The sequence below is a fragment of the Amblyraja radiata genome, chromosome 20, assembly GCF_010909765.2.
Source record: "Amblyraja radiata isolate CabotCenter1 chromosome 20, sAmbRad1.1.pri, whole genome shotgun sequence".
Lineage (NCBI taxonomy): Eukaryota > Metazoa > Chordata > Chondrichthyes > Rajiformes > Rajidae > Amblyraja > Amblyraja radiata.
The window spans coordinates 30,183,357-30,205,237 of record NC_045975.1 but is presented as its reverse complement, the minus strand read 5'-3'; the positions used below and the strand labels follow the sequence as shown (position 1 = coordinate 30,205,237).

The following is a 21,881-nucleotide window of genomic DNA, read 5'->3' as shown; positions in this document are numbered from 1 at the left end:
GACGTATCCGGATGAGACCCTTCTTCAGACTAATCACATTCTACTGAGAGGGGTTTGTGTGTGTGTGTGTGTGTGTGTGTGTGTGTGTGTGTGTGTGTGTGTGTGTGTGTGTGTGTGTGTGTGTGTGTGTATGTGTGTGTGTGTGTGTGTGTGTGTGTGTGTGTGTGTGTGTGTGTGTGTGTATGTGTGTGTGTGTGTGTGTGTGTGTGTGTGTGTGTGTGTGTGTGTGTGTGTGTGTGTGTGTATACACACTGAACTTTTTTTCTCTCTTGTTTATCATATTGTTTACTGTGTACTTTGTTTAAATATTTTGTTGAGCTGCAGCAAGTAAGAAGTTCATTGTTCTACCTGGGACACATGACAATAAAACACTCTTGACATTTGTCAACTACAAGGAGACCAGCACCAAGTGGCTTCTCACCAGAAGCTCCTGCTGGACTAGGAGACAGTCACATTCAGTCAGATTGCAGCACCCATTCAGACTCACCATCACTGTCCACACTTGCAGAAACTCTAGAACTGACTACTTCAGTCAGATTCAGGAATATCTCCTCTCATGGTTGGCAGTTCAGCCAAAGAGTGAAGAATAATACAAGAAGTCTTTGCATTTGTCATGATTAAACTTTAATACCCCTTCAACGAACTAAATTATGTGCAATTCAAAAACAAGTGAATTTCCTAAAACTGAACATAAATTAGGATAGATTTTGACCACAGCCTCTCTGGTTCAGTGTTTGCAGTGTCCAACTCAGATTCATACTAACCCAAAAGCAGTGATCTGAGTCAACAATCCAAATAAAGACACAAAATACTGGAATAACTCAGTGGGTCAGGCAGCATCTCAAGTCAATCCGAAGAAAGGTCACAACACGAAACATTACCTATGTATGTTCTCTCGAGATGCTGCTTGAGCCCCAGAGTTACTCCAGCATTTTACCTTTCTTTGGTAAACAGGCATCTGCAGTTCCTTGTCATTACAACAATCTAAATATCCAGCTTTTAGCTTTTCAGTTCTTAGATGCAAAGGCAAATGTTTCAAACATGGTAGTACTTTCACAGGTAATATTTACAATCTCAAAGGCTTATTCTAAATAATCAACATATACATTGATTTGACTTTTAGAATCTAGGGATACAGAGTGGAAGCAGGCCCTTTGGTCTACCGTGTCTATACTGACCAGCAATCACCCCATACACTAGCACTATCCTACACGCTAGGGACAATTTTATTGAAGCCAATTAACCTACAAACCTACATATCTTTGGAGTGTGGAAGAAAACCGGAGCACCCGGAGAAAACCCACGCAGTCACGGGGAGAAGGTACAAACTCCATACAGACAGCACCAATAATCAGGATCGAACCCGAGTCTCTGGCACTAAGGCAGCAACTCTACCGCTGTGCCACTGTGCTGCCCTTTGGCATCGCACATTGTAAGTATCCCAATTGTAAAGAATAAAACTTGCTAATTGATCATCGTTGCTGGCTTTGATCTGTCTTTTTGCATATAATTCATTTGTTCTATGATTCATAACCTCTCCGTTCTCTCTCGCCCGACCCTCAGTCTGAAGAAGGGTCCCGACCCGAAATGTTACCTATTCCTTTTCTCCACAGATGCTGCCCTGACCCGCTGAGGTACTCTGGCTTTTGGTGTTTATCTTCGATGTAAACCAGCATCTGCAGATCCTTCCTACACATTTGCATGAGGATTGAATCTTTCAAGATATTAATTTCAGAAAGATTAATTTGTGCTGCACTTTCAGTCAGTGGTGTTGCAATATTCTTTCCATCGATGGCCAGGCAAGGTGTTTTTAAACAAAATGTTAAGAGACAGTTCAAGGAGTTAGAAATGATGGATGCGGTTGATAACTGAAAGAGGGTTGAAGAGATTGGCAATGGCGAGATGGATTTAAGAGGCTAAGGATAGTGAGGGAAGATTTCAGAAATTATTGGCATTATTGAAAGAAGGTTTGCAGGCTGGAACACTGTGGTCGAGGGTTTAACAAGTTAGTCGCAGCGAGAAGAGGTTTAAAAGGCCATCGCTTTTTTTTATCAGATTGCACTCATTCGGGGTCATGATAGTTATCAGCAAAGCTCACGCAGGAGAATATAAATAAGTATGATGTTGCTTTGGCGAGAATCATACAAAAGGCTGCCTCAGTCAGGAGATTAACTCTAATGCCATTCCCTAAACAAAATGTCTGCTCTAAAGGACAGCTGGGGACTACATTTGATTACCTTTTCCATTGTGCATTCTACAGATGGGAGCTTCGATACAAATGAAGCAACAAGCCACAGTAAACCACGATGCCACTGTGAGCAAAAGATCTGTCATTGCTTTTGCTGTGACGCAGTTGGACTGAAGCCGACTTTCCCATTGATCTTTTCCCAGGGGCATGTGTAAGTGGGAGGCAAGGAATGGTGTGGGCCTCCTCATAATCAGCTCAAAGAATAAAGACATGAGGTTACGGGCTTGCTCCATAACACTGAGGATGCATGTGCATGTCTCAAAGGAATGGAAAGATGTCTGTGCATGGAGCTCCTCGTTCACTTTCACAAAAGTGTTAACTCCTTGTTGACGGGTTTACGGGGAAATTCAAAGCCAACCAGTACCCAACAGATACTTATCCCACCAAAGTTCGAATGCAATGAGTGTTACCTGTTGGGAGAAACCTCTCCCAAAGGAGTCCAATCCTGTTCAGACCCAATGTGCACAGCAAATCTTTCTCCTCTTAGCCTGGTGGTCCCGAGGTCAATTCAATATCACTCTGTGACTTCAGCTTTGACCACAGTAACCCACCTGAATCATATACAGAATTGCGAATGATCATAGATTCACATGACACAGAAGGAAATCATTTGCCACTCAGTAGCTGCACTAATACTTTGCAAGTGTTACCCATTTAGTCCTCCTTCCTCCATTCCACCATGTTAACCTGCAAATGTTTTCCTTTTTTTGAAATTACTGTAAATCTGTCACTCAAAAATCATCCTACAGACAAGTGCCATATCTTTTAATGTAACAGAAGTTGGGAGGTCATGCTGCAGTAAGACATTGCAGAGGCCGCATTTGGAGTACTGTGTTCAGTTCTGCGCACCATGTTATAGGAATGATGTTATCGAGCTGGAAAGGGTGTAGAGAAGATTTATGAGGATGTTGCCAGGGCTGAAGCTGTGACGCAGATGCACAACATGTCTGAGGAAGGGTCTCGACCTGAAACGTCACCCATTCCTTCTATCCCGAGATGCTGCCTGTCCTACTAAGTTACTCCAGCATACTGTGTCTATATGTAGTGCCAACGTCTTAAACCATCTTCCCTCAAACATGTATATCCCCTGGTCTCACTGTGTCCTGAAGCGTTATCTACCCACAGCATAATTTCCCAGATCCACAGTATTCCTCATCAAACTCTTTTCCTCGCAGTGCAATCCCTCACCCCACCCCAGCACCGTCAGCTCCTGCCAGCCCACTGCATCAGGATAAACAGACTACAATGACTTGGCTTCACGTTCAGCTCCTTGGTGACTCACACTTTGGATGCAAACACACACTGACTGTAAGGCACGGCCCCGACACAATCAGCCTGCCTTTGATCAGTGGCACGCCAGCAATAATCCACTGAACACATCTCTAATGACACAGCCGAGAGACAATTGCAGCCATTCTCCTAAGGCTCTGGTTAGCATTTATTTAATCCTCTAAGCAGCTCTTTGATCTGCAGCAAGTGGGGTCCACCAAGCTCCGTGTACAAACTCGGACAATAATGGTGCACTGTTGCTGACACAATTCACTCAACTGAACGATGCGGGATTTATAAGTTACCAGGTTACAGTTTTGATCCTAAGATATGAAAGAATTATTGACATCCATATATTTAAAAAAAAAATTCTATGACCCTGGCAAAACATTTCTACTTGGTTTATTTGTGAATGCCTCTTGATAGTGTGAAGCAACAGAAAACGTCTTTCAGAAATGGCAGGGAAAATCTGGCATGGTGCGAAAGCAACACTCTGTTTTGCTAAGGTACACAAAAATGCTGGAGAAACTCAGCGGGTGCAGCAGCATCTATGGAGCGAAGGAAATAGGTAATGTTTCGGCCCGAAACGTTGCCTATTTCCTTCGCTCCATAGATGCTGCTGCACCTGCTGAGTTTCTCCAGCATTTTTGTGTACCTTCGATTTTCCAGCATCTGCAGTTCGTTCTTGAACACTCTGTTTTGCTAATGCTGTTTCTGAGTGGAACCCCCTCCAGCGGGCTGCTGAAAGCCTCAGGTGGGTCTCGAGGATCTTAGAGGCATTCACACTGAGGGAGAACGGCAGAATTAGGGAGGAAAAGCCAGGGCAGAAAAAAGCGGTCAGCTTGAGGGAGAAAAAAAGATGGAGATGTGTAGGAAGGAACTGCAGATGCTGAATTAAACCAAATATAGGCACAAAATGCTGGAGTAACTCAGCGGGACAGGCAGCTTCTATGGAGGTAAGGAATGGGTGATGTTTTGAGTCGAGACTGAAGAAGGGTCTCGACCCGAAAAGTCACCCATTCCTTCTCTCCAGAGATGCTGCCTGTTCCACTGACTCCAGCATTTTGTGTCTATCTTTGGACCAGTGAAACTGGTTGGAGAACCAGGGTAGGGGAGGGACGGAAAGCGAGGGAAAGCAAGGGTTACTGGTTGGAGAAATCAATTTCGGCGGTCACGGTGGCGTAGCGGTAGAGTTGCTGCCATACAGCGAATGCAGCGCCGGAGACCCGGGTTTGATGCTGACTATGGGCGCTGTCTGTACGGAGTTTGTACGTTCTCCCCGTGACCTGCGTGGGTTTTCTCCGAGATCTTCGGTTTCCTCCCACACTCCAAAGACGTACAGGTTTGTAGGTTAATTGGCTTGGTAAATGTAAAAAATAATTGTCCCTAGTGAGTGTAGGATAGTGTTAATGTGCGGGGAACGCTGGTCGGCACAGACGCAGTAGGCGGAAGGGCCTGTTTCCGCGCTGTATCTCTAAATAAATTAAACTAAATTACCTCTGGGTTGTACGCTGCCCAAGCTAAATTTGAGGTCTAGTTCGTCCATTTTTTGTTGGACCTCAGTGGAGGAGCCCCATGACAGAAAGGTCAGTGTTGAAATGGGAGGGAGAGTTAAATTGTTTGGCAACTGGGAGATCGCGTAGTCCTAGGCGGACAGAGTGGAGGTGTTCAGCGAAACGATCGCCGAGCCTGCGCTTGGTCTCACTGATATATAGGATGGAGAGATGGAGAATTTGAAGTAAAAATGAGAGGATCTCAGTAATCCCCCCCCCTCCCCCCCGGGAAACGGGAACCCACCCGGACAGAAGTGCTGGAGTAACTCGGCAGGACAAGCAGCATCGCTGGAGAGAAGGAATGGGTGACGTTTTGGGTTGGGACCCTTCTTCAGAAAAGACCAGGAAAGACCCGGCGGGCAGTGCGGCCGGACACAGGAAGACCTGGCGGGCAGAAGCCGCTGAGCCCGGCCCCTGCTCGTCCCCTGAAGACCAGAGAACCGAAGAGGAGGGAGCCTGTCACGAGGAGCAAGGTGCTAGGAAAGTGAACTGGGGTCTTACCTTCCGCTCCCTCAAGGTCAGCAGCAAGAGGTGACCCTGGGGCATAAAGGTGTCCGGGTGGGTATAGGACATCGGTTCGCTGAACAATCAGATGAAGACAGACACAAACAGCTGGAGTAACTCAGCGGGACAGGGCAGCATCTCTGGATAGAACAAATGGTTGACAGTTCGGGTCGACCCTTCTTCAGACCAGATGAAGGAGACAGTTGGAGGCCCTGCATTCGCCTGGGACTCGCCTGGATCGGGCACATGGCTCCATAAGGCCAAGAGCGTGGACTGGACTTTGGAAATGGTGTCAAATATAGGACTGAAAATAATTGCACTGTGTTTTCCAGATGTGGTAATAAAGCATCACTGAACCATTAAGGCTGATTCACAGTAACAGAAAAATGTATTGGTTGGTGGAGCGGAGAGCGAGAGATAGCGAGAAGGGAAGAGAAAAGCACCTGTCCAACTTACGTGTCCTTGGCACGCTAATTACGCGACCTCGAGGTCGCGTTGAGGCGCGAGGATCCCGAGCGTAGACATCATTAAAATGTAGGAAAAGCCGGAGCAAACTTGCATTCAGCATGATTCCCCCAAAATAAAATGAAGTATAAACCATCTAAACTATTTTGGTGAAGCTAGACAAATGGTAAATATTGGGTACACCATGCAGGACTACTCTGCTCTTCTTCAAATCGTGGATCCTTCCTGAAGATTCCCGTGTGCAGAGAGCCCCCCAGTTGACAGCTCTGCTGGTGCAGCTGCCCCACAATAGTACATTAGATCTCAGCCAGGATTTGGTTCAAGGTCAGGTATTGAACCCACATCTTGCCGACTCTCTCCACTCACCCGTGACTGACACCACTCGGTTTGTCCTCCAAGATTTAGTGAGGGTTAGTCCGAGGTTAATCTCACTGAAATTCATTTCCGACGCTCATTGGCCCTCAGTTGCTGCGGAAACTCAGCTAAGGTTAACGCTGGTACCTTCATTCCATTAAATTAAATGCAATTTTACAGCTCCGATACACTTGTGATTTAGGAATCTCATCCGGTCTGTAGAAGGGTCTTGGCCCAAAACATCACCCTCTCCTCCAGAGATGCTGCCTGTCCCGCTGAGTTACTCCAGCTTTTAGTACCTATCTTCGGTTTAAACCAGCATCTGCAGTTCCTTCCTACCCAATATGACCTGTAATGGCTCTCCCCTATCTATAGTCTCCGGAAAGGTTGGAGAGATTTAAACATTCAGCGTCTCAACAACATGTAGGAGTGGAAGGGAAAGACATGCGCAAAGTGGCTAAATCTTTTATTCAATGAAAGAGGTTGATCAATGATTCAATGATACTTTATTGTCACATGTACCGAGGTACAGTGAAGTCCTTTGTTTTGTATACAATCCAGTAAAATCATAGAGCACACCTCAGCAGTACACAAGACTGCCATTTCTGGCACAAACAAAGATACAAAGGTCCATCGAACAGAACATGGAAAGTTATGAATTATTCCAATACTAACCACACCTCAGAAGTGGTTCATTGGCTGTTTCACTCATCACCTTACATAATCATGGGTTGAATTTAAATCTCATGAATCTACCATGAAAATCAACCAATGTGAATATCAACTAGTTTAGTTTAGTTTATTATTGTCAAGTGCACCGAGATACAGTGAAAAGCTTTTGCTAGCGTGCTGCCCAGTCAAAGAAAAGATTACAGAAGAATACAATCAAGCCATCCACAGTGCACAGATAAAGATAAAGGATAATGGGTACAACATTTAGTGTAAAGACATAAACATTGTTTGGTTTAGCTTAGTTTAGAGATACAGCTTGGAAACAGGCCCCTTCGGCCCACCTAGTCTGCGCCGACCAGCAATCCCTGTATACTAGCTTTATCCTATACAATAGGGACAATTTACAATCTTTACCAAAGCCAATTAATCTACAAACCTGTACATCTTTGGAGTGTGGGAGGAAACTGGAGCTCCCAGGGAAAACCCACGTGGTCATGGGGAGAACGTACAAACTCCATACAAACAGCAATCATATTCAAGATCAAACCCAGGTCTCTGGCGCTGCAAGGCAGCAACTCTACCGCTGCGCCACTGTGCCGCACCTAATTGAAGTCTGATGAAGTCCGAACTATTTTCTGATATGAAATCCGATAGGCACTTTATAATTTTGCCCTGAGATCTCAAAGGAATTTTTGTATTATGACCCTGAATGCTATTTTTACAAAATGATTTCAACACTGAAGGTACAGAAAAAAAACCCCAGAGTCTCTGCATCAAGCGATTTGATGAGGAATCGTTTTTGGGCTTCCTATTCTATACACCATCTATAATCCACAAAAAAAAACCCATAATTGCCCAGAATCATGTGATGTTTAATGTATGAAAAAGTAAGCAATGCAAAAGGCCAATTGTGTGACAGCGAGCTTGGGTAGCAACAAGTTCAAATTCAGGACTAAATGCAGTTTATCAACAGAAAGGGCGTGGGTCTCTTTGGAGAAACAAACCATTTGTCCTATCTGTGCAAGCCATCACAAACAGCAAAAGCCAAGCAATTTATCAACACAGACTTAAAGCGGGATGAATCAGGGACTTTTCTCGATGGGGAGGACCGGGTTGGTGGGGGGAGGTTAGTCTTTCAAAGGAGCATTCACTGATCTATAGTGGCAGTTTCATTTTTTGTAGATACAGCATGGAAATAGGCCCTTCAGTGCACCAAAAACCACGGCAAGTATCGTTCACACTCATTCTACTTTATCACACTTTCTCATTCCATGCACATGAGATAGGAAGAAACCGGAGCACTCTGAGAAAATTCATGCAATCACAGAGAGAACATGCAAACTTCGCACAGACAGCACCTGACGTTAGGATCGAACCCGGGTCTCAGGCGCTGTGAGGCAGCAGCTGTACCAGTTAAAAACAGCCAAGTCCAGACTCACTACTGAACAATAAAGGCAGATTATATGGAACACAGCCTCTCTCTGCTTCACTTCACATTCATTTAGTGAATATCCTCTGAATTCATACAAAAGATTTATTTTCAGAGCAACATGGATGCTGATTGGTGCTAAAGGATGTATAAGGTAAATACCTCCTTAAATTCTAAAGAAGGGTCTCGACCCGAAACGTCGCCCATTCCTTCTCTCCAGAGATGCTGCCTGTCCACTGAGTTACTCCAGCAATTTGCCTACCTTCCTCTACCTACCTCCTTAAATTATTGTTTACCAACACTTTATTAATGCAAAGTAAGAAACAGTCAGTGATTTAGTCATGTTCTGGACTAGACTGTCGAGAGTCAAGAATGTTTCTACTATCAGGAGCCAAGAATTTTTATATGTACCAAAAATGGAACAATGAAATGAACAGGTCTGCAAACAGAGGAGTCATAGATAACAAAATACATTTGAAGAGTTCAATAAATTAAATAAATACAATATGAGTGCCAAAAAAAGCTTCAACGTCTCCAGTGCAACCAAGACAGTTTGTAGTTTGGATCCTCACATATTCTGAGGTAAAATCTCAAATCAAATCTCAATCCTAATAGACAGTGGAATTAGCTGTCATACTATCCAGTGCAGCTAATGTCAGGGCAAGTTAGTGTAGGAAGGAACTGCAGATGCTGGTTTACACCGAAGATAGTCACAAAATGCTGTACTAACTCAGCGGGACGGAAGAAGGGTCTCGACCCGAAACGTCACCCATTCCTTCTCTCCAGAGATGCAGCATGTCCCGCAGAGTTATTCCAGCATTTTATGTCTATCTCAGGACAGGTTTGTTCTGGGTTTTGGATAATCACCAGTTATAAATTGAATGGTTTCTTCATTTTATGGTTCTATTCTCCTTATAGGAATTAATTTCAAAAAGGTGTTTTCCAATTGGCATTATTTTCTTAAAGAACCCATCACCACTCTGTTTAGACACCCGTTTTCATGAAGGTCCCTTCACACTAGTTTTAATTTAGTTTAGTTTATTGTCACGTGTACCATGGTAAAGAGAAAAGCTTAAAGAAGGGTCTCGACCCAAAACGTCACCCATTCCTTCTATCCAGAGATGCTGCCTGTCCTGCTGAGTTACTCCAGCATTTTGCTTCTATCTTCAGATAGCTATTTTGTTGCATGCTTTCCAGTCAACGGACAGACCATATATAATTACAATCAAGCTGTCCACAGTGTACAGATGCAGGATAAAGGGAATAACGTCTAGTGCAAGATAACATTCTGTAAAGTCCGATTAAAGATAGTCCGAGCATCTCCAATGAGGGACTATGCTTCCCCCACCGCAAAAAGCCCAGATAAACTGCCTGCTGTTTCTATGGATATCAAGGTTTTGGCACTGGAATGAATCCAGATCAACGTTTGTAATATAAATGTATCAGCACAGAGCTAGTCCGTCCAACAGTGAGCTGATGGACATAAAGGTTGCTTGGCAACTTGTGTGGAACAGACGGTCGAAGTTGTGCCAGTACTCATTGTTACAGCTTGGTCATGTTTGGATGGCTTGACAACAGTTTCCATAAGTCAACTGAAGTCCCCTGTGTACTCAAAGCTGTTTTTATTTCATTCCCTGCTGTATTTGGATTGGTGTGGTTCAGTCTTAACAATTAACCTTCCATGTAGTATTTGCTGACTGGAGAACATGGAAGATGCCTACTGCGCTGTGTCACTTAGGATCGCAAATGCATTTCCTGACAGCTAAGCCAGAATTCTGGAATCAAAATCAAAATTTGCAACAGCAAGGGGAGGTATGAGACATCACTAAACAGCATAACATTTGCTTGGAGGAGCTGGCATCTCTCCACACTGAGTTAATATGTCCTTTTCAGTAAGTTGCCTTTTAACGTTTCTTTGAATGTAACAGGCATTTGGACAAATCAGCCAAATCTGCCGTTGCCTTGGTAACACCACCCATTGACTCAAAGTACATCTTTAGAGACAAGATGATGTCCACATGATGCGTGAACTTCCAGGACTCATACTGTTCAATGCAGCATTAGCAGAATGAAAGATTAGTGGCCGCAACTGGGATCTTAATCCCATTAATTTTTTTTTTAAGGTGCTTGCTAATGATATAAAATTTCAGAGTTGTTTTCAAAGCTGAGAAAGTGATGGATGAATGATTTGTAATGCTGTCTTGCGATTTATATTAAACCATTTTAATACCTTCTTATTCAAGGTCTCAGTCTTTTGCAAATTTGATTTTCCTCCCTCTACCATTTAAACATCTAAGCTAAGTGTAGGGGGGCCGCTGAAAACTAAGAGGGACCTAGTGGTGGGGGGTCACCGAGAACGAAACAAGACCAACGTGACTTTAATGAGTACTTTAGTAATGTTGTCAGTGCCAGAAACATGGTGACTTTTGTGTATTTTGTGCATCGCATACAAGAATTTCACTCTACCTAGGTACAAGTGACAATGAAAGTATCACTGAATTATTGAATTGTATATTTAGATGGGTGAATGCATCCCCCTAAATATAGGAAATAGAGTTAATGTACTGGTAATTAAGAGAGTAATGAGGATGTCTTTAGAAACAATTAGTTGTCATGCACTGCTTGAATGAATGATAGAAGCAGATTTGAAAGTTTACTTGGTAATTCTGAGGACTAATGGAAAGATCAGGACAGTGCCTTTTCCAAAGAACTGGTCCACACATAATGGATCGAGTGGCCTCCTATTTTGTGTGATTCGCAGCAAGGTTCAATGGTCGCACTGTGCTGAGTAACACAGTTGCAGCTGAAATCTTCACTCTGCTGTGACTAAATGTTGCAGAATTAATGTTCAACTCCAGAAAGCAGAAGAGACATGAGCGGCAGTGCAGAAACGGCAGCGTTAAACATGGAAACAAGTTGGAATGTAGCTAAAATTAACCAGTCATAGCTTAAAGAAACAACAGTTCTCAGGTCTTCAATGGGGAGCTTAAAAGTACCCCTTTTAAAGGAAAAAGCAATGCTCAAAGGTCCAAACTTTCCTCAAATTAGTTTTAATTTGACTTCCATGCACTTTGCAAGAAAATTCAGAGATAAATACAGGGTGCAAAATCCCTAGGAAAAATCGGGATGAGCCAGAGGTCCTGGACCAATGTGGTGTGTACACTGACTTGCTCGAAGTTTCAGGCCAAGATATTTGAAGCTGCATTACAGCAGCCATTAAACGTCCTTGCAGAATAATACTTGCCAATAGATTCTAGAAGTATTTTCCTTAAATAAATGGTTGTTACAGATAAAATAATTTGTGCAAACTGCAAAAGATTATAATCTTGATGTACTTGGAATATCAGTAACATCAAGGATCACATCAGGACAGGATCCTGGTCCAAGTCTCTTATCTTGAGGACAAAGGCTATCTTATATAGTAAATAAGCAAACAAAAAATTAGGATTGAAGAGTATAAAACTGCCTCGTCAGTACAGGACCTTTGGGAACCAAAGCAACAGAGGAAGAATGGAAATTGCAGATGAGCATGAGAGATGACAAATTGTAATTGCAAAGGGAAATAGTTATTCTTTAAGAGACAAGATTGTATGTGATCTTTGCATGTTGATCATAGTAATGTTCACTCTATCGTTCATATTGCTGCATCAGTGAAGCAGCGAATAAACATTGCATTAAAGCCCAAGATAAATTGCTAAGTGTTTATATGTTTGAGCAATACCGTCATGAACCACATGGATGGTTGCTGAGAGCAAGTGAGTGAAGAATGTGGAAGCAATGGAGGAGATACGGTTTTTTACGCTCTCCCTGTGGCCTGAGTGGGTTTTATCCCTGGTGCTCCGGTTTCCTCCCACACTCCAACAATGTACAGGTTTGTAGACTGATTGGCTTGGTGTAAATGTAAATTGCCCCTAGTGTGTTGGAAAATGTTAATGTATGGGGATTACTGGTCGGCGTGGACTCGGTGGGCTAAAGTGCTGTTTCCGTGCTGTATCTCTAAAATAAACTAAACTAAACTATAAAGTGTCAAATAAATGATTGTCAGATCCTCGTTGACACAGAAAGGAGTCGGCAGTGAAATTCAATTCACTCCATGTGATATCAAGAAATGGCTGAGAGCGTTGGACATTGCTGAGGTCTTTAGACCAGACGACACACCAACTGCAGTGCTGCGGACCTGCTCTCTAGAACCAGCAGTTCCAAGTGCTTACAACACTGCAATCTTTCCAATGGTATTGAAAATTGCCCAGGGAAGTCTTGTTGACAATAAACAAAAAAAAATGCATTCAGGCTAAATACTGCCCAATAGTTTACTCTCAATCATCAACAATGTGATGGAAGCCATCATGCACCATGTTATCAAGCTCACTGACGCTCATTATGGGATCTAGTTCAGTTCAGAGATATAGCGTGGAAAACAGGCCCTTTGGCCCACCGAGTCCGTGTGTGATGTTTGGTGGACTGTGTGGGGTGGGAGGACCTGTGGCTCCTCCCATGCAGCAGGTGGCACTGCACAGGACAAAGGGAGATGTTTTTGTATATAGTTTATCCTGTCTGTAGTGTGTGAGGGTGCAGCCATTTGAGTAGTCTTGCTGCCAGCATTGAGTAAAGCATTAAAGACTTATTTTGTAAATTAAAGACTCTCAAGTTTTGTGCAGACCTAGAAAACGAACACGACCTGCGATCCCTGTTACGCACTACACATTAGGGACAATTTACAATTTTTACCCAATTAACGTACAAACCTGTATGTCTTTGGAGTGCGGGAGGACATCAGAACACCCGGAGAAAACCCGCGCGCACGGGGAGAACATACAAACTCCGTACAGACAGCACCCGTAGTCAGGATTGAGCCTGGGTCTCTTGCTCTGTAAGGCAGCAACTCTACTGTTGCACCATTGCGACACCCAAGATTGTCAAGACAACTCTGCCCAATCCTTTTCAGAGCATTAGTCCAAACATAGACAAAACATTAAAGTCCCAAAGACCAAATCCGATTGAATTATTATCGACCTGAAACGTTAACTCTTACCATTCAATTCACAGATGCAATAGGTTATTTCTGACATTTCCTTTTCAATGTTAATCAGTAATTTAGATTTGAGCATTGATTATGAGTGAATGGGACACTACCTGATTGAAAGCAGGGTGGTGGAAGAACTAATATTTTTGCTGGGGAAGTGACAGGTATGTTTTGTGGCCACGGATGGTTAGCTCTACCAGCAGCTGGACAAGCAAATCACAGACAAATCTCTCCATTACAGCACCACCACTCTGGACATCTCATTTGCATGAGGAAAAAGGTGAGAATGGGCCTGAAAATTCCAAAGCATTTTATTTCCTGAGATGGTCCCAGTGCAGGCCTGGAAAAGGCCGAGGAATCCTGGAGCATACAGGAGCGGAGAGTTGATCTTTCACCACCCTTTCCCTCCCATTATTTGTGGACGGTGTTAGTATAGGACGAGGAACAGAGGGGCATTTGTGTTGAGCTCAATTTCAACAAAAAGGATTTAAAAAAACTGGAAAAAAATTAAAGTCACTGGTGATAATTTACAACATATTATCAGCTTTCAGCAAAAGACCTGCATTCAGAAGCAACAAGGCAGATTCTGCAATTACTCATTAAAACTCCCATTACCATTTTAACCCTACAATAAGTTTCAACTGTGGGGTCTAAGGTCAAACTCATTCCATATGGGAAACAATGAAAGCTTTAACTTTCCACTTTGTTCTCGTCAGTGGGACCCCCCGGTACAAGCATGTTGTGGGCATCTTTACTGAAGGCAATGCTTTAATGCTGCCACACAATACTTGGATTCTTCAATGTGTGAAAAGATCGTTTCACTCTCAATATAAATGGTTGTAAAGGATTCAACTGGTCCTTCCTGTTGAGAAACTCAAAAGAGCAGGAATCGTGCAGGTCTAGTTAATAACTCCAAATCAAACAATGCTTTTCTGTTCTGGAATCTCGCAAATAAAGCACAGCCGAATATATTAATTAGGGCGCAGAAAGAAAAACAAACTTCCATTCATATCAGGCCTTCATTTCACTCAAGAACCCTATCGACCAATGAAGTGGAATTGATCGGGTAGACGCACAGCGTCTCTTGCCCAGAGTAGGGGAATCAAGAACCAGAGGAGATAGGTTTAAGGTGAAGGGGGAAAGATCTGAGGGTTAACTTTCTCACACAAAGGGTGGTGGGTGTATGGATCAAGCTGCCGGAAGGGGTAGTTCAGTCAGGGACGATCGGAATGTTTAAGAAGAAATTAGACAGGTACATGGATAGGGCAGATTGAGAGGGATATTTATTATGTAAGAACTACTTAATTTAGCAGATCCAGTGTGACTTTTGAATGAAAGAGATTTAGAAAAGTTCCCAGCATCATCAAGGCCCCTGGCCACACTTTCTTTTCACTCTTGCCATCGTGAAGAAGGTATAAGAGTTGGAAATAGGATGTCAAGGTTTAGGATTAAGACAGCTTCTGCCCAATGACCGTCAGGCTATTGAACACTACAAACCCCAACTAAACTTCAATTTACAAACTACCTTAGTTGCTTAAGGGACCTGGGCATTGTTTTGTTTTGCACCATATTAATTTTTTTATTTATTGAACTCTAGTTTTGTTTATTATATTATCTATTATCTCGATGGCAAGCTAATGGCTCGATTGTAATCATGTATTGTCTTCCCGCTGACTGGATAGCACACAACAAAAGCTTTTCACTGTACATTAGCACACGTGGCAACAGTGTCTACAAACCCGTTATGTTGCTGCAAGTAAAAATGTCATTGTTTCGTTTCGGTACATGTGACAATTAACCACTCTTGACTATTGATGTTAAAATGGCATTATTTGGAGCGCTGGTTCTCATAACTGTAACATTGACATTAAACAAATGTTGTATGCTTGAATTGGGCAATTACTGCATCTGTATTTATGCCCTCAGTAATATAGCATCCAATAGAATTTACTCCACTAATCTCTGCAAATAAAAGGCTTCCATATCCCCAAAAGGAAATTGGTAAATTTACTTCTCTATCTTCAAGTAACCCTTGCTTTCCCACTGTCTCCATCCCTCCCCCTTCCTAGTTCTCCGTCCAGTTTAACTGTCTCTGACTACATTTTGTTTCTGTTTGCTTTGTTGTTACTTTCTCCCAGCTAACAATGATCTGTTCTACATTTTCCTTGATGTCCATTCCCTTTGCCCTGTTTTCACAACTTACACAACCTTATGTATGTCTCTCTCTCCCCTGACGTCAGTCTGAAGAAGGGTCTTGACCCAAAACGCTACCCATTCCTTCTCACCAGAAATGCTGCCTGTCCCGCTGAGTAAAGGGCCTGTCCCACTTGGGCATCATTTGTACGGCACGCAGGTGGCACGTGAGGATTTTGAGCATTCCAAAATCCTGGGACGCCGCGCGCTCACTGCGCATCACTACCTACGTCACCACGTCTCACCACGCGCCTGCGCGCGTAATGCACGCAATGCGCGCGTCTTGCGTCGTGACGCGTAAATGATGTCGCGTAAATGATGCGCAAATAACGCCCCAATGGGACAGGCCCTTTACTTCAGCTTTTTGTGTCTATCTGATAACTCAAGTTTTAGTTTGCCTCCTCTTGCTTTAAGTAGATTGTTCTGTCTCTCTCAGATTCTGATTTTTTCATCTTTTGTCTTCTCAGGTTAGAATGGAATTCTGCTATTCTGGGAGGAGCTAAAATATTTTTTCCGACATTGGTCTGATATTTATCCCACAACAAACAGTAGTAAAACAAATTGGCCAGAAACCTCTTTCTGCTTTCTAAGTGCATCAGAAACCTAGTCCAAGCAAACCAACAGGTGTCTGCTCTATTGATAAAGTAACAGGATCCTGGTCTATCATGGGAGCAGAATATCTAAGAAAGTTTCTGACATTAAATCAATCCCCCATATTATTACTATGCAGCCTTGGTGTTCTATTTGTCTTAAACAACTGTGACAATACTTGATCATTAGTCTGTGAAGCCCAGTGAAAATCTCAAGTGGGACATTTGAAGACAGGTGTTGTATGAGTGTTATTTGGTTCTTGCCCTTCTCATAACGGCCTGAGCAACTGCATTGCCTAAATGTGTAACTCAATCATTTGTGGAGGGCAATTTAGCAACAGGTTAATGGTTAATGGAAAAACAAACAACTGGGGAAACTCAGCGGGTCAGGCAACATCTGTGGAAGGAAACGGACAGATAACTTTTCGGGTCGGAACCCTTCTTCAGACCGATGAATAACGGAAAATTGTTTCCAATTAGCGTTTTACTAAATTCTCATTCTTGAAACTGTATAGTAGATTTTTTATTATTATTTATTTTTTACCTGAGATCATGCCAAACTCTGCTGCAAATCAAGTCCCATTCATTTGCCAGACCCTTGCCCTCCGAGTTAATGTGAAACAATACCTCAGAGGTTTCCACAATCCTCCAGTCCTGGTTTCTTAATCACCCTCGGTTTTAGTTGTACAATTGGTTCTGGTATCTTCAGCTAGCAAAGACTGGTTACAACCTAAATTTATCTGGGTCTCTGAATCTCTTTCTCCCTCAAAGATAGTCATAGAGCATGTAAACAGGTCCTTCAGCCCAACTGTAACGTTGTCAGCGCCTTGGGTGGCTGCTATTTGCATTCCTTGTGTATGCAAGCAAAGAGTTTCACTGTGGCTTGTCACATGGGACAGTAAAGTATTCCACTCCATTCTATCTTGCCCATGCTGACCAACATGCCCCAACTACACTAGTCCCAGCTGCCTGTGTTGGCCCCATCTCCCTCTAAACCTAACCTATCCATGCACCTGTCCAAATGTTTTTTAAATGTTGTGATAGTACTTGGTTCAACTACCTCCTCTGGCAGCTCGTTCCATAAATCTACTGCCCTTTCAGTAGAAAATGGTGCCCCTCAGGTTCTCTTTATTTCGTTTTCTCCATCTCTTTACATGGCTTGGTGCCAAGCTCTATTTGACAACACTCTCATGGACTGCCTTTGAATTTTTATTATGTTGAAGATAGTACACAGACACTAATTGTTGCGATTGAGTAGAGGATGCATAAATCTACGTGTAGGAAGGAACCGCAGATGTTGATTTACACTGAAGATAGACATGGAATGCTGGAGTAAATCAGCAAAGTCAGGCAGCATTTCTGGAGAAAAGGAAAAGGTGACATTTCTGGTTGAGATGCTCTGTGCCTCTGGAGAAAAGGGATATGTAAAATTTTGGGTCGAGACACTTTCCATACCTCTCGGTTCCCTCTCCCCTGACTCAAGTTCAAGTTCAAGTTCAAGTTAGTTTATTGTCATGTGTCCCTGTATAGGACAATGAAATTCTTGCTTTGCTTAAGCACACAGAAAATAGTAGGCATTTACTACAAAACAGATAAATGTGTCCATATACCATGATATAAATATATACACACATGAATAAATAAACTGATAGTGCAAATAACAGAAAGTGGTTGGTAATAATCAGAGTTTTGTCCGAGCCAGGTTTAATAGCCTGATGGCTGAGGGGAAGTAACTATTCCTGAACCTGGTTGTTGCAGTCTTCAGGCTCCTGTACCTTCTACCTGAAGGTAGCAGGGAGATGAGTGTGTGGCCCGGATGGTGTGGGTCTTTCATGATACTGCCAGCCTTTTTGAGGCAGCGACTGCGATAGATCCCCTCGATGGAAGGAAGGTCAGAGCCGATGATGGACTGGGCAGTGTTTACTACTTTTTGTAGTCTTTTCCTTTCCAGGGCGCTCAAATTGCCGAACCAAGCCACGATGCAACCGGTCAGCATGCTCTCGACTGTGCACCTGTAGAAATTAGAGAGAGTCTTCCTTGACAATCCGACTCTCCGTAATCTTCTCAGGAAGTAGAGGCGCTGATGTGCTTTTTTGATGATTGCATTAGTGTTCTCGGACCAGGAAAGATCTTCAGAGATGTGCACGCCCAGGAATTTGAAGCTCTTGACCCTTTCAACCATCAACCCGTTGATATAAATGGGGCTGTGGGTCCCCCTCCTACTCCTTCCAAAGTCCACAATCAGTTCCTTGGTTTTGCTGGTGTTGAGGGCCAGGTTATTGCGCTGGCACCATATGGACAGTTGCTCGATCTCTCTTCTGTACTCTGACTCATCCCCATCAGTGATACGCCCCACAATAGTGGTGTCGTCAGCGAACTTGATGATGGAGTTCGCACTGTGGTTCGCTACGCAGTCATGGGTATAGAGTGAGTACAGCAGGGGGCTGAGCACGCAGCCTTGAGGTGCTCCCGTGCTGATTGTTATTGAGGCTGACACATTTCCACCAATACGAACAGACTGTGGTCTGTGGACGAGGAAGTCGAGGATCCAGTTGCAGAGGGATGCGCAGAGACCCAGTTCTGCGAGTTTGGTAACCAGTTTGGAGGGGATGATTGTGTTAAATGCCGAGCTGTAATCAATGAATAACAGCCTGACATATGAGTTTTTGTTGTCCAAGTGGTCCAGTGCGGAGTGGAGGGCCAGCGAGATCGCATCCACCGTTGATCTGTTGTGGCGGTACGCGAACTGCAGTGGGTCCAGGTTTTTGTCGATGTAGGAGTTGATTTGCTCCATGATCAACCTCTCAAAGCACTTCATCACCACCGCCGTTAGTGCCACTGGTCGATAGTCATTGAGGCATGTCACCTTACTCTTCTTGGGCACCGGTATAATTGATGCCCTTTTAAAGCAGGTGGGGACCTCAGACCTCAGAAGTGAGAGATTGAAAATGTCCGTAAAAACTCCCGCCAGTTGGTCCGCACAGGTTTTTAGAACACGGCCGGGTATACCATCAGGACCAGGTGCTTTTCGGGGGTTCACCCCTCTGAAGGATTTCCTGACATCGGCCTCTGTGACTGAGACTGAAATGCCATCGCAGCGAATGGGGGATCGGGAAGGCACATCAGTATTCTCCCTGTCAAAGCGTGCGTAAAATGCATTGAGCTCGTCAGGGAGTGATGTTACACCGGCATTCGAGCTGCCTCCTGGTTTTGCCTTGTAGGAGGTGATTGCATTCAGACCCTGCCACAGCTGCCGAACATCTGTCTCGTCCTCCAGTTTGGAGCAGAAGTCCCTTTTGGCCTTTCTGATGGCCTTACCAAGGTCGTATCTGGTCTTCATGTAGGCCACTGTATCATCGGAGGTGAATGCCCTGTGTCTGGACTTCAGGAGAGTGCGGATCTCAAAGTTCATCCAAGGTTTCTGATTGGGAAACACTCGGAAGGTTTTTGTAGGGATGCAGTCCTCCACACATTTCTTTATGAAGTCTGTAACGACTGTGGCGTATTCGTTCAAGTCCGTTGCCGAGTCCTTGAACATTGCCCAGTCTACAGACTCCAAACAGTCCTGGAGTTGTTCTTCTGCCCCCCCCCGACCAGCTCTGTGCTGTCCTCACTTCTGGGGGTGCGCTCTTTAATTGCTGCTTGTAGGCAGGAAGAAGCAGCACCGCGGTATGGTCGGATTTACCGAAGTGAGGGCGAGGGATAGAACGATAGGCATTCTTGATGGTGGTGTAGCAGTGGTCGAGGGTGTTTGGTCCTCTGGTGCAGCAGGAGACATGTTGGTGGAAGTTGGGGAGTGATTTCTTGAGGTTCGCCTTATTGAAGTCCCCAGCAATGGTGGTAAATGCCTCGGGGTAAGACGTCTGGTGTTTGTTGACCACGGCCTGCAGCTCCTCCAGTGCCAGACGGACGTCTGCCTGGGGTGGGATGTAGACCGCGGTCAGGATAACGGAGGTGAATTCTCTCGGGAGGTAGAAGGGACGGCACTTCACCGCCAGATGTTCGAGGTGTGGAGAGCAGGAGTTGGACAGGACTGCCACGTCGGAACACCACGCAGAGTTGACCATGAGGCAGACGCCCCCTCCTCTCCCTTTCCCAGATGCCAGGGTACGGTCCATGCGGTGGATGGAGAACCCTTCAGGCTGGACCGCTGAGTCTGGGGAGCTGGGGGTGAGCCATGTCTCTGTGAAACAGAACACAGAGCATTCCCTCAGCTCCCTTTGATAAAGCAGTCTTGCCCTTAAGTCCTCCACTTTGTTTTCAAGGGACTGTACATTAGCCAGTAGGATAGTAGGGAGAGGGGGCCGGAGGCCCCTGCGCTTCATTCTGACCTGAAGTCCTGCCCGACGGCCACGTTTCCGGACACAATGGAGGCTTCCCCTTTGTTTCCAGGTACTGTGTTTGCTGTACCTGCTGTTTCTGCGGACCTGCGCTGGAACGGGGATTCCCTCACAGACGGCAGCTCCAGCTCCGTAACGAACAGGGGTTCCCTCAAAGTCGGCAACTGCAGCTCCGTTGTTGCTGGGAGATCCAGCCCGTCGGCTCTGGGGGTCATCCCGGCGTTTCAAGGTACAGTACCTGTGATCCACAGTCGGGTCGGGAGTTCCACAGCCAGTGTGGGAAAGTTTAAAGTCCTGGATTCCCGCAGCTGCGGGAGCTCGCGAAATTGCGAGAGCCTTGAGGATCTCAATCAGCTTGTCCGAAACGGCACCGATATCTGCCGTTTTTCTGATCCAGGTAAGTTGTTGGAAGTTGTAGTTGAGCCTTTTATTTTCCGGAGCTCCGCAAAAGTCGCCGCAGGCAGGCGCCATCTCACTCTGACGAAGGGTCTCGACCCGAAATGCCACCTATTCCTTTTCTCCAGAGATGCTGCCTGACCCGCGGATTTACTCCAGCTTTTTTATGCATAAATCTATGTTTATCTTTCAGTTTTTTCTTTAGATTGAGTAGCTGTTAGCTCGGATGTCGACACCTGCGTTGGGTTTTTGAATGAGAAAAATCTTCAAAGGAAACAGTGTGTTGTATTTTGACTTCTTTTCCATCTATTCCTTTTTTGTGGGTTTCAGAATTTGTGGTAGTCAGTAGGTTTAAAAAAACATGAACGTTACAATTTAACACCTTTCACAAATCAAAAGAAAGAGGCATTTACTCTCCAGACAGTGATTAGCTGGCATCAGGATGCTAATCCAGCAAAATTATAGAGAAGCAAGGCCATTAATCAAAGCTCAAACATGACTCCGAAAAGATGGCGGAGGAGCGTCGCCGCGGGGCTCCCGTGTGGAAGGGAGAGAGGGACTAGGAGTTGGCGGTTGGCATAAACTGGTTTGTGACTGGATCAAATGGCAACTAAAGTAGGATTAGACGATGACGAAGGTCAAGATGATAGGGTTTATGGTGACTGGACGGCAGTGTCTAGTCGGAGATTAGGGAGGAATCAAGGAGAAGGAGGATTCAGGCAAAACGAGCTCAGCCAAAACAGCAAAAGGAGTTTTGAAGAGAACAGTTCAGAAGAGGATAGGAGAACGGTTCGGAAAAAGGTTGAAAGGAAGGAGGTTAAAATAATACTGAAATTTAGAAAGGA

General features: G+C 44.4%; 1 protein-coding gene and 1 long non-coding RNA gene across 2 annotated transcripts in view; one reads left to right on the top strand and one right to left on the bottom strand.

Annotated features, from left to right (window-relative positions):
• kcnq1 (potassium voltage-gated channel subfamily Q member 1) overlaps positions 1-21,881 on the bottom strand; it is a 654,391-nt gene that overhangs the window by 289,776 nt on the left and 342,734 nt on the right. The gene's annotated exons all lie outside the window — the stretch shown is intronic.
• Positions 955-21,642, top strand: LOC116984801. Its single transcript, XR_004415123.1, has 3 exons — positions 955-970; positions 11,480-11,486; positions 21,589-21,642. It is a non-coding gene; the product is annotated as an uncharacterized LOC116984801 (long non-coding RNA).